This window comes from Oxyura jamaicensis, chromosome 4 (genome assembly GCF_011077185.1).
Source record: "Oxyura jamaicensis isolate SHBP4307 breed ruddy duck chromosome 4, BPBGC_Ojam_1.0, whole genome shotgun sequence".
NCBI lineage: Eukaryota > Metazoa > Chordata > Aves > Anseriformes > Anatidae > Oxyura > Oxyura jamaicensis.
Window position 1 is genome coordinate 25,850,483 of NC_048896.1, and position 8,808 is coordinate 25,859,290.

Sequence of the window (8,808 nt, forward strand, 5' to 3'; positions counted from 1 at the left end):
CCCTGCCCTGCCCTGCCCTGCCCCCGGGCGCCCTCCCCGCCGCTTACCGCCGGGCTCCACCGCCGCCGGCTCCGGGCCGCTGCGAGGAGGCTGTGGGCGGGGGGAGGAGGAGGAGGTGGTGGAGGACGATGAGGAGGAGGAGGAGGAGAGCGATGCGCGGAAAGGGCCCCTTCTCAGCACATCCCCGGGGCGGGGGAGAGCGGGCTGGGTCTCCTGGCGCCGCCCCGACGGCAGCGCAACGGGGAGCGAGTGCGAGGGAGAGGCAGGGCGAGGGGAGGAGAGGAGGGAGGATGCGCCGCGGGGAGGCAGGCAGGGAGCGGGAAGGAGGAGCGGAGGAAGGTGGGGAGGCTCCCCCCCCCGCCTTCCCCCTGCCTCCAGCCCCGGCTGAACGAGGGTGGCCGGGGGGCGCGATGAGGTGGGAGCCCCCGTCCAGGCTCCGCAGACCGCGGGGGGTACGGGAGCAAAAGGGGGACACCAGGCATCTTGGCCTCTCCCCCCGCTCTCTCCGAAGGCAGAAGCTCCGCGAGCTGTTGATGGCGATTTCAGCAGCACAGCCATGTTTCTCTTCACCGACGGCTCAGGAAATTTTCTTCCATCTCTTAGTTACTTTTTCTCTTCCAAATCATCAGGCCTAAATGTCTCGAGTTAAACGATGCTGTCCTCTCAAGCTTTGTGATCTCGGTGCATTTTTAAGGATGACAGGAGATGGTCTAGCAAATGTAGCGTGTGTTAACACTACCACACACACTAAATAAATAAATAAATCTTCATCCCAGGTCAGGAAGAGAAACCCAACCTTACTCCTGCCAGATTCCTGCACCTCTCCTAGCATCCTCCACCTCATCCTGCACCTCTCCATCCATCCTCCTAGCCCCAGGGCCACTGCTACTCCTTCCTCTCTTGATACCCTGAAGTCACTTTTCCTCCAGAAAGGGAAAGCTTCTTCTCTATTTTGGTTTCAGAATTTAGTCATAAAAAGCCAAGATCAGGAGGAGACAAGGTATCAGAACAGATGGACTTCCAGCTTCAGTACATCAGTTAGCATGCTGTATAAAATCCTGCAACACCTGCAGAAACAGTTTATTTTTTTATTGCACTCCAAAAGAGAAACAGAATATGGTATAGATGAGATACAAGGATGGGAGTTGCACAGAACATCTTCCATCCATCATCCTGTGCAGGCAGCTGACGCGCCCCTCGTTTTATTTCCATTCTGAACACGTAGTGCAGAGTTTTCAGCCTTTCAGGTTTCTTTATAAGCCTTAATGTTTCTCTACTGTTTGGTAAATTTCTTTTGTTTCATCCCACTACTAGTTTTAATCAAACAAGCATTCGGCAATATGTTTTAATTATTTGTGTAAGAAGATGCTGACTGAGAATACAAATCATTCCTTTGTAATTCTGCCCTCCAGAAATGCCTTAAAATGTATCCAGGAACTGCATTGCATAAGGTCCCTCATCTCATTCATCACGTGCAGCACATTCACACTTAGCAGTGCAAGAACTAGATTTGGTTATTTCCTCCCAGGTTGGGGGAAGAAACATGAGTATAGTTTTAGACAGTAAATCCAAGTAAATCAAAATCATACACTTTCTACATGGAGGCAATGATTTTTCTTTCCATATGTCACAAGCAAAAGCGTACAAGGAATTTTACTTAATTTAATGCCAATTAACAGTTTTATTTTGTTTTTAATACTGGGTTCAATAATTAAAATACAATATTAACAGTACTGTTTCTTTCCCCTATTCCTTCTTTCCACTCTCCTTCCTCCACACTAAGTTGGGTCCCTCTAATAAGGCTGGGAGACTTGCTGGAGTCAAAGCACTGCGGTTCTTTTTTGCTACACCTTGTTTCCTTATTCAACTTCTATGGCCCTTTGGCTCACCCTTGCCTTTAGGGGGCAGAAAAAGAAGAGCAACTCCCACCTGAGATGATCTCCTATGATAACAGGCTTACCTCAGGTTCTCTTTCTCTTTTTCTGCCACTAAAATAATAAAGCATTAACTATCAAAGCCTTATTACAATAGGATTTTCTGGCTGTATTGCAGAAAGCCTCAAACATGCCATAATAGACATTGTGTTACACCTCACCCTTTAGAATCATAGAATTATTTCAGTTGAAAAAGACCTCTAAGATGAAACCCTTCCAACCCAAGCTGTTCTGTGATTCTATTAAGAACTCTTTAGGCCCAGCTACACAGGCAGTTCTTTACCCAGCAAAGCATGTGCCCAACCAACCCATAAGCAGTCAGTTTCTCCAGAGGAATGCTTATGGGAAATGGTGTTAAAAGCTTTACTAAAGTCTAGGTAGATAATATCCACAGCCTTTCTCTGATCCACTTAAGCATACCACCTTGTCATATAAGAAGGTCAGGTTCCTCAAGCAGGACCTGCCTTTTGTAAACCCATGCTAACTGGGCCTGATCACCTGGCTGACCTGTAGGTGATGTAATACAGCATTCAAGATGATCTGCTCCATAACCTTCCCTAGCACTGAAGTCAGACTGACAGGCCTGTAGTTTCTCACATCCTCCTTCTGGCCCTCCTTGTATATGGGAGTCACATTTGCTGGCAGCCAGTCAGCTGGGACTTCACCTGATAGCCAGGACTGCTAATAAATGATGTAAAGCAGGTTGGTGAGCACTTTTGCCAGCCCCTTCATTACCCTTGGGTGGATCCCACCTGTCTCCATATACTTACATACCACTAAGGCTTCATTCTGCTCTCTGTCCCTATCTACCAACCCAGGGAGCTGGGTACCTAGAGAACAACTGGTCTTGCTGCCTAAAGACTGAGGCAGAGAAGCTTCACACTTGGTGAAAAGCCAGCTTCTAAAAGCAGGTCCAGAGATGTTAGGAGAGCTCCAGGTTTGCTAAGATTTACTCAGTGTACTACCTTTTATTGTCAGCAGACCCAGCAATTCATATACTTTAGGGCTTAGGGAAAGCCACTCACTCAAGCATTCTCTACTTACTACTGAAGCCAGGAAACTTGGATGAATTAGTATGCCCTTATAAAGAGTGAACATTGCACTCCTTATGTGAGTATTATCCAAGTTTAAAGCAGCTTTCTGTTTCGCTAGCATTCAGGTGTTCTTTTTTTCCATTGACTTATTAGAAGGAGGCATGATGCTCTGCTGTTTGACAAAGTAACAGCTTGTGGGTTAAGAAAATCATGCAGCTAGATATAGAGGTAAAACAAGAGGTATCAGTTTCCAGAGCAGAAATAAAAATTCAGCTGTAGTGCTCAAAAAAAAGGCAGCTGTTAAGTTCTAGATCAGAGGGTGAGAGGCAGAGAAGGTGAAAGAAAATAAAATAAATCTGAAATTTGTTCTGAGAATGGGTGGGACTTAATGGAAAACAGAATTAACTATGGTAGGGAATTAGCACCGTATCTCCAAGGTAATACCTATTTAAATCACATTGTCTACAACAGCTGGCTTTTTTAGGTTGTCTCCTCAGCAGTGTTACTATAACAATAAGTTCTCCCCTGAAGCCTTTCCTGTCTGAAGAGATGATTGTAGTAAGCAGATTGCCCACTGATCACATTTAAAGCAAATCTTTATTTAATGGCACTGTTTACTTTTCATGAGCATTTAGAGTAAAAATCAATTAAGTAGTAATAAAAGTTCCTTCAATCAATCTTGCATTGTGGGCTAACTTCTTGGTTTACCTGCTAGTGATCAAGTAAATCTACTTCATCACTATGAAAAGAACAGTTGCAGAGTTATTGACAACTGACTGATATTGCAGAGTAAAATTTATCAGACTTTGTTCTCTTTAGGTAGAAAAAATTCAAATGTAAAACTCTTCAAGCAGAAACACTGGAAAGATGTCCCCCTTGAAGACCATATATTAAACTGAAAGCACTGTCCTGTTTATTCAAAGTGACTCACACAAATGTTCCCTGTTGCCACAGAGCTGGTATATGATGTTACTCAGTAGAAGGGTACCTTTGAAAACCTGAAAAGCTGCAATATGAAAGGAAGCTGTCCTAGTCTACATAATACTGCAAAATGAGAGGAAGTGGGCAGGCTATTCACAGGTGACATTTATTATTCCACTGCAGGTTGTTTTTTTTTTTTTTTTTAATGATTGCAGATAATATGAAAACTGCCTTAATTTCACAAACTCATTAACTGTGTAAAAATGGGATTTTTATGCAAATGTATTTCAGTCTTAGGTTTCTTTAAACTTTTCTTTAAACATTTTCATACTCTTACATCACGCTCTTTGCATTTCTGTTCACAGTCAGGTCCCTTTGGGGGACATTGCTGTTATTGACCATGCTGTATGTGCATGAGCAATTTTTGAGAACTCAGAAACATGTTCAATTTCAAAAGAAGTTGAGTACGACCTCTCATTTGCTTACAAGTGAGCCTGAGTCTTAGTATGTCATTTTCTTAATACTTAGCATTGCTCTGGGGTGCTTTGGTTGTCAGTGCAGGTGGATTCATTAGAGATCTAACCAAGAAAAAGGTCTCTGCCTGGGCACATAAAACCTAGAAGGAGGGATTCTTCCCTATGTCTTAACACTTGAACAAATTTCACTGGAACCAAAAGCATGTCTGGAAAAAACAAAAACAAAAACAAAAACAAAGCAAAACAAAAATATCCCAGCTGTGATTGCTAACCCTCGAATTCCTTCTTTCAGACATGAACAGTTTAAACATTCTCAAAACAAAAGTTCATAGGTAAAACATAAGATTTGTACAAGATTTTATAAGATTTTGTAGATAAATGTACAAAAATACCGTGTTGGGTGTATACACATATACGTGTGTGTGAGTAGGTATGTATGTATCTATATATATATTTAAAGAAGGCAGAGGTGTCCAGAGGTGACTCTCTGACCTAATAAATATCAGCTCAGATACACAATCCTGACGTGTCTTTAGCTAATGGGAAGAGGGGCCTCACAGCTTTTTACCATCTCTGTTACACGCAAAGCCTGCTAGACCTTCACCTACGTGCAGTCAAGGCTGAAGTTACAGAGATACCACATTTTGCATAAGCAATGGTAACATTTTGAAAGTTAATGAATTTATCTGGGCTAGAAATTCAGTGCTTAAGAGGAAAGCAACTCTGTTCCACCTGTGACCTTAGGTGAAGCTGTACTCTGAAAAGCAACAGCTCAAGTGCCAAGGAGGCCATCTGGCAGCATGTTTCTACTGAGACACACAGTACATCAGATCAGGCTGACCAGAGGGTGCCTGGCAAAGCCAATGCTGATTGTTCTTTAAGATGTTTCCCATTACATAGCACCAATGAGATGACTGTAAATGAGGGAAAGAATTATCTTGCTCCCATGTGATGCAACATGTTAGCACTATCTGATATAACTGACAAGCTAGTACTAGAAAAGTGGGACTTGTCATGCAGGATCATGTCTGATGCCTGTGTAGTCCCAAATCCTGTTTCAGCTAGAGTTCAGCACCAGACACATCCAAGGTCAACGAGAATACTGTATGCTCTGAAATAGCCTGCTACAAACCTATGTATCTGAGCTGTTGGAGGCGCAACACATTAATTACCTGGCAGCATTTCTCAGGAGATATACCAGGAAGGTGGCAGCTTTAATTAGATACTAATGGTAGGAACCAGCAAACTGTTTAAACAAGTGTAAAACCCAGGCAGGACCATACTACATTCTATCCAACTATCTTCTTTCTGTGTTTTTTAAGGGGAAGCAGACATCACACAAAAGAAAAGTGGCAATTTTCAAACAGGTTGCAGTTTTGTCACCAGAGGTATTAATAGCCTAGAGGTGGTAAACATATAAGCAATCCAAGTTCATGATTGCACCTTCACACAGAAATTCCTGTTTTTCATGTTGCTTCTGAAAAGTTTCCTTTATTGCTACAAGTCTTTTATCTGACACATTTAATAAACAAAAGCACGCTATGTAACTGATGTTCACCAACAGTTGTTATGCAGAAGGGAGATTTTGTTATTGAATTTTCCATGTCTGAAAAAAAAAAAAAAAAGTATATATAAACAAAGATATACAGAAAAGGTAGGTAAAGACTATATAGCTTGCTTTATTACGTTTTGCCTCATTAAGTCATAAGGAAAAGTTAAGTCTTCTCTGGAAAAGGCAATACATCATTCCCTTCTCATTTCTTTGATTCCAACATGCAAGATTCCCAACCAGCTAGGTCTCCCTTAGGTACATACTGTTTGCTAGGACTGGTACTATCACCAAAACCTCATTAGATGGTCATGAATTGCCAGCACTTTTTGTAACGTTAACTGCAAGCCCAATTCAATTCTCATTTATTCTGAAACTAATCCAGAGATTTCCTCAGAGAGATTCAAAAAGAGCAAGAATATGAAGGAAAATATCTGTATAAGAACTTATATTCCATTTTCTCTGCCTCCATTTTTTTTTTTTTAATGACATGGTATCAATTAGTGGGATCCTATCTCCATCCCACACTGTACCTTATGTCTATGTTTTTATTGCCACAAAACATTTAGGTACCTGTCTTGATTTAAAATCCTTATTTGTAAGACAATACCTAGGGTATGAATATTTATCTATATGCAGCTCAGAGCACACAGTGGCTGCAGAGAGCAGTTTCACAGTTCTTCACAAGGGGATCTAGTCTTAAGCTTGAGCACTGGAGACAAATAATAATAATAACAAAAAGATTATTTTTACTCATATTCATGGACAAAATAAATGCACGAGTAAATTAAATTTAATGTAAATTACCATTCCAGGAACAGCCTCAAGCTTAGAACTTGAAAAAAATCTACACTGGCAACACAGTTTTTGTTAGGTTCTCTGATTTGTTTCAGTTCACAAGTAGTTTGAAGCATTCATATTTACAGTGATGCCCAGGAGGTAGAAGAAGACTCAAAAGACCACTTAAGTATGGAATAAGTTGGTTAGGGAAGAGACAAAGGGAGAACAAGGCCATCCAGAACACAGGGGCACAAAGCAGCAGTGTGGTGGCAGTAGTCCCAACAAAAGGTCGCAGTAGGCCTCAATACAAGTTGTCAGTGGTATAAGTAGACATGTCTGGGGAATGACTTCTCTTGCATGAAGGTTGACCGGGGAGAAGGAATGAAATATTTTCAAGCAATCATTTGGGTTGGATGTCACAGACACCTGGCAGAAGAGAGGCAAGAACCGGTGTGTTGACAGCAAACAGGTGGCAGTAGGTTCCGTAAGGACAGGCCACAAGGAGCCTTCAGGCGTGCTGTCCAAGAAAATCAAGGGACAGTGCAGAACTGTGAAAAGCGCGGTGATATGGTGGAAGCATTGCCCTAGGAAAATGATTTCTGTAGCAGCTTATGGAGGTGATTTGAGTGGAAAAAGGAAATATTTGTCAGAGTAGAAGCTGTATTTGCCAAGGCCTAACCTACAAGCTGTCAGACAATCAGATCATCTTAAGTGCTCCAGCCCAGCAAGTTACAGCAATCATGTTCGGCCTCTGCTAGGATAAAAGTTTGTCAGACCAGACTGTAGGAGCACTTGCTTTCCAGATCATTTGTACTATCAGTGACTGTAAGGTGACTCACTGTCAGACAGAGAAATACTCAGAATTTAACGCTTGGTGAGTGAGGTCAACCACTCAAAGCATCTAGACAAGGGTCCAGGTTTGCAAAATTTCTGCCTGTAACAGCTGAAACTCAGCTTTCTCCAGAACCAGTTTTATTTGTCTAAATAGACTAAATAGACTTTTTTCATGTAGACAATTAAGTCTAGGAATTTTGACATAATTTCATAATCTCTCTGTGACACAAAGGCCAGAGGAATGAAACTGTAGGACAGCTATACTGCTTGTTTTTTTTTATTATTATTTTGTGTAAACCAATTTGTATACAACTTTCATCACTGTTAATATCACTACTAAACATTAAATATTAGTAAGATTCAGATTCAGATGATACTGATTTGGCAGACACTAACCTCCCAAAAGTACTGTTTTTCATTTTAGCCATTACAGATTAGGATTTGATTCAAATTTAAATTTAAATGTTCTTGCCTTAACTTGCTACGAAGACAAATATACAATTTCTTGGGGATTTTAGAAGGAAAAAGGAGTAACAATGAGAGAAATCAGACACTGCCCGGACTATGGAGTGTGAAAATAACAAACACAAAATCCAAATCAAGGCTTTCTAAAAGTCTGAAGTTGTTTCAGATCCCTAGATTTTGTTCAGATTATCACAAACACTGTAAGAAATTAATTGTTCTCAATGATTCACTTTGCTCTGTCCTTAGGGTGCATTCAACACTCGTTGCAGCTCAGACTCATCAGTAGCCTCTCTCCTGCTTTGTGCTCTGTGTAAGAAATCCAGACAATCTTGCCTGAAACAGCTGGATCTCGCTTTTTGAAACAAGTAGTCAGTTCCTTGATATTTAAAGAGTGGTATGCTTTCATATTGGGCATCTATATCTTTCCCTGGGCCAAAATATAAATTTCCTTTGGTGTTTTGAAAGATACAGGACTTTTACAGAATCAGTGTGTCTCAGGAGGTCACCTGCATCTTATGATCCTTCTTTATATAAAATATTTAGAAAGACCAGAAAATGTGCTTTTTTTCAAAAGAGCTTGTTTTGTGACAAGGTACAAATAGGCAAATAAAGCATAGATGAAGGATGTGAGAAGGACAATTGAGAGTGAAACACGTGAACCATTCACAGCAACCAATAATCAAAGATCACAGCCTGCCTAGGTACCAACTGCCCTGCAAAATGAGAGTTTAGCATCACTGTAACTTGTTTTTGTTTGTTTGTTTGTTTGTTTATTTGATTGATTGATTGATTTTTTGTGTGTGTGTGTGTGTGTG

The 8,808-nt window shown here is 41.2% G+C and overlaps 1 protein-coding gene across 1 annotated transcript in view; it reads right to left on the reverse strand.

Moving 5' to 3' along the window:
* Positions 1-263, reverse strand: part of SNCA (synuclein alpha) — a 70,498-nt gene extending 70,235 nt beyond the window's left edge. The window contains exon 1 of the mRNA XM_035326095.1: positions 48-263. The gene's annotated coding sequence lies outside the window, so the exon portion shown is untranslated. The remainder of the gene's footprint in view (positions 1-47) is intronic.
* Positions 264-8,808: the final 8,545 nt, after the last annotated feature.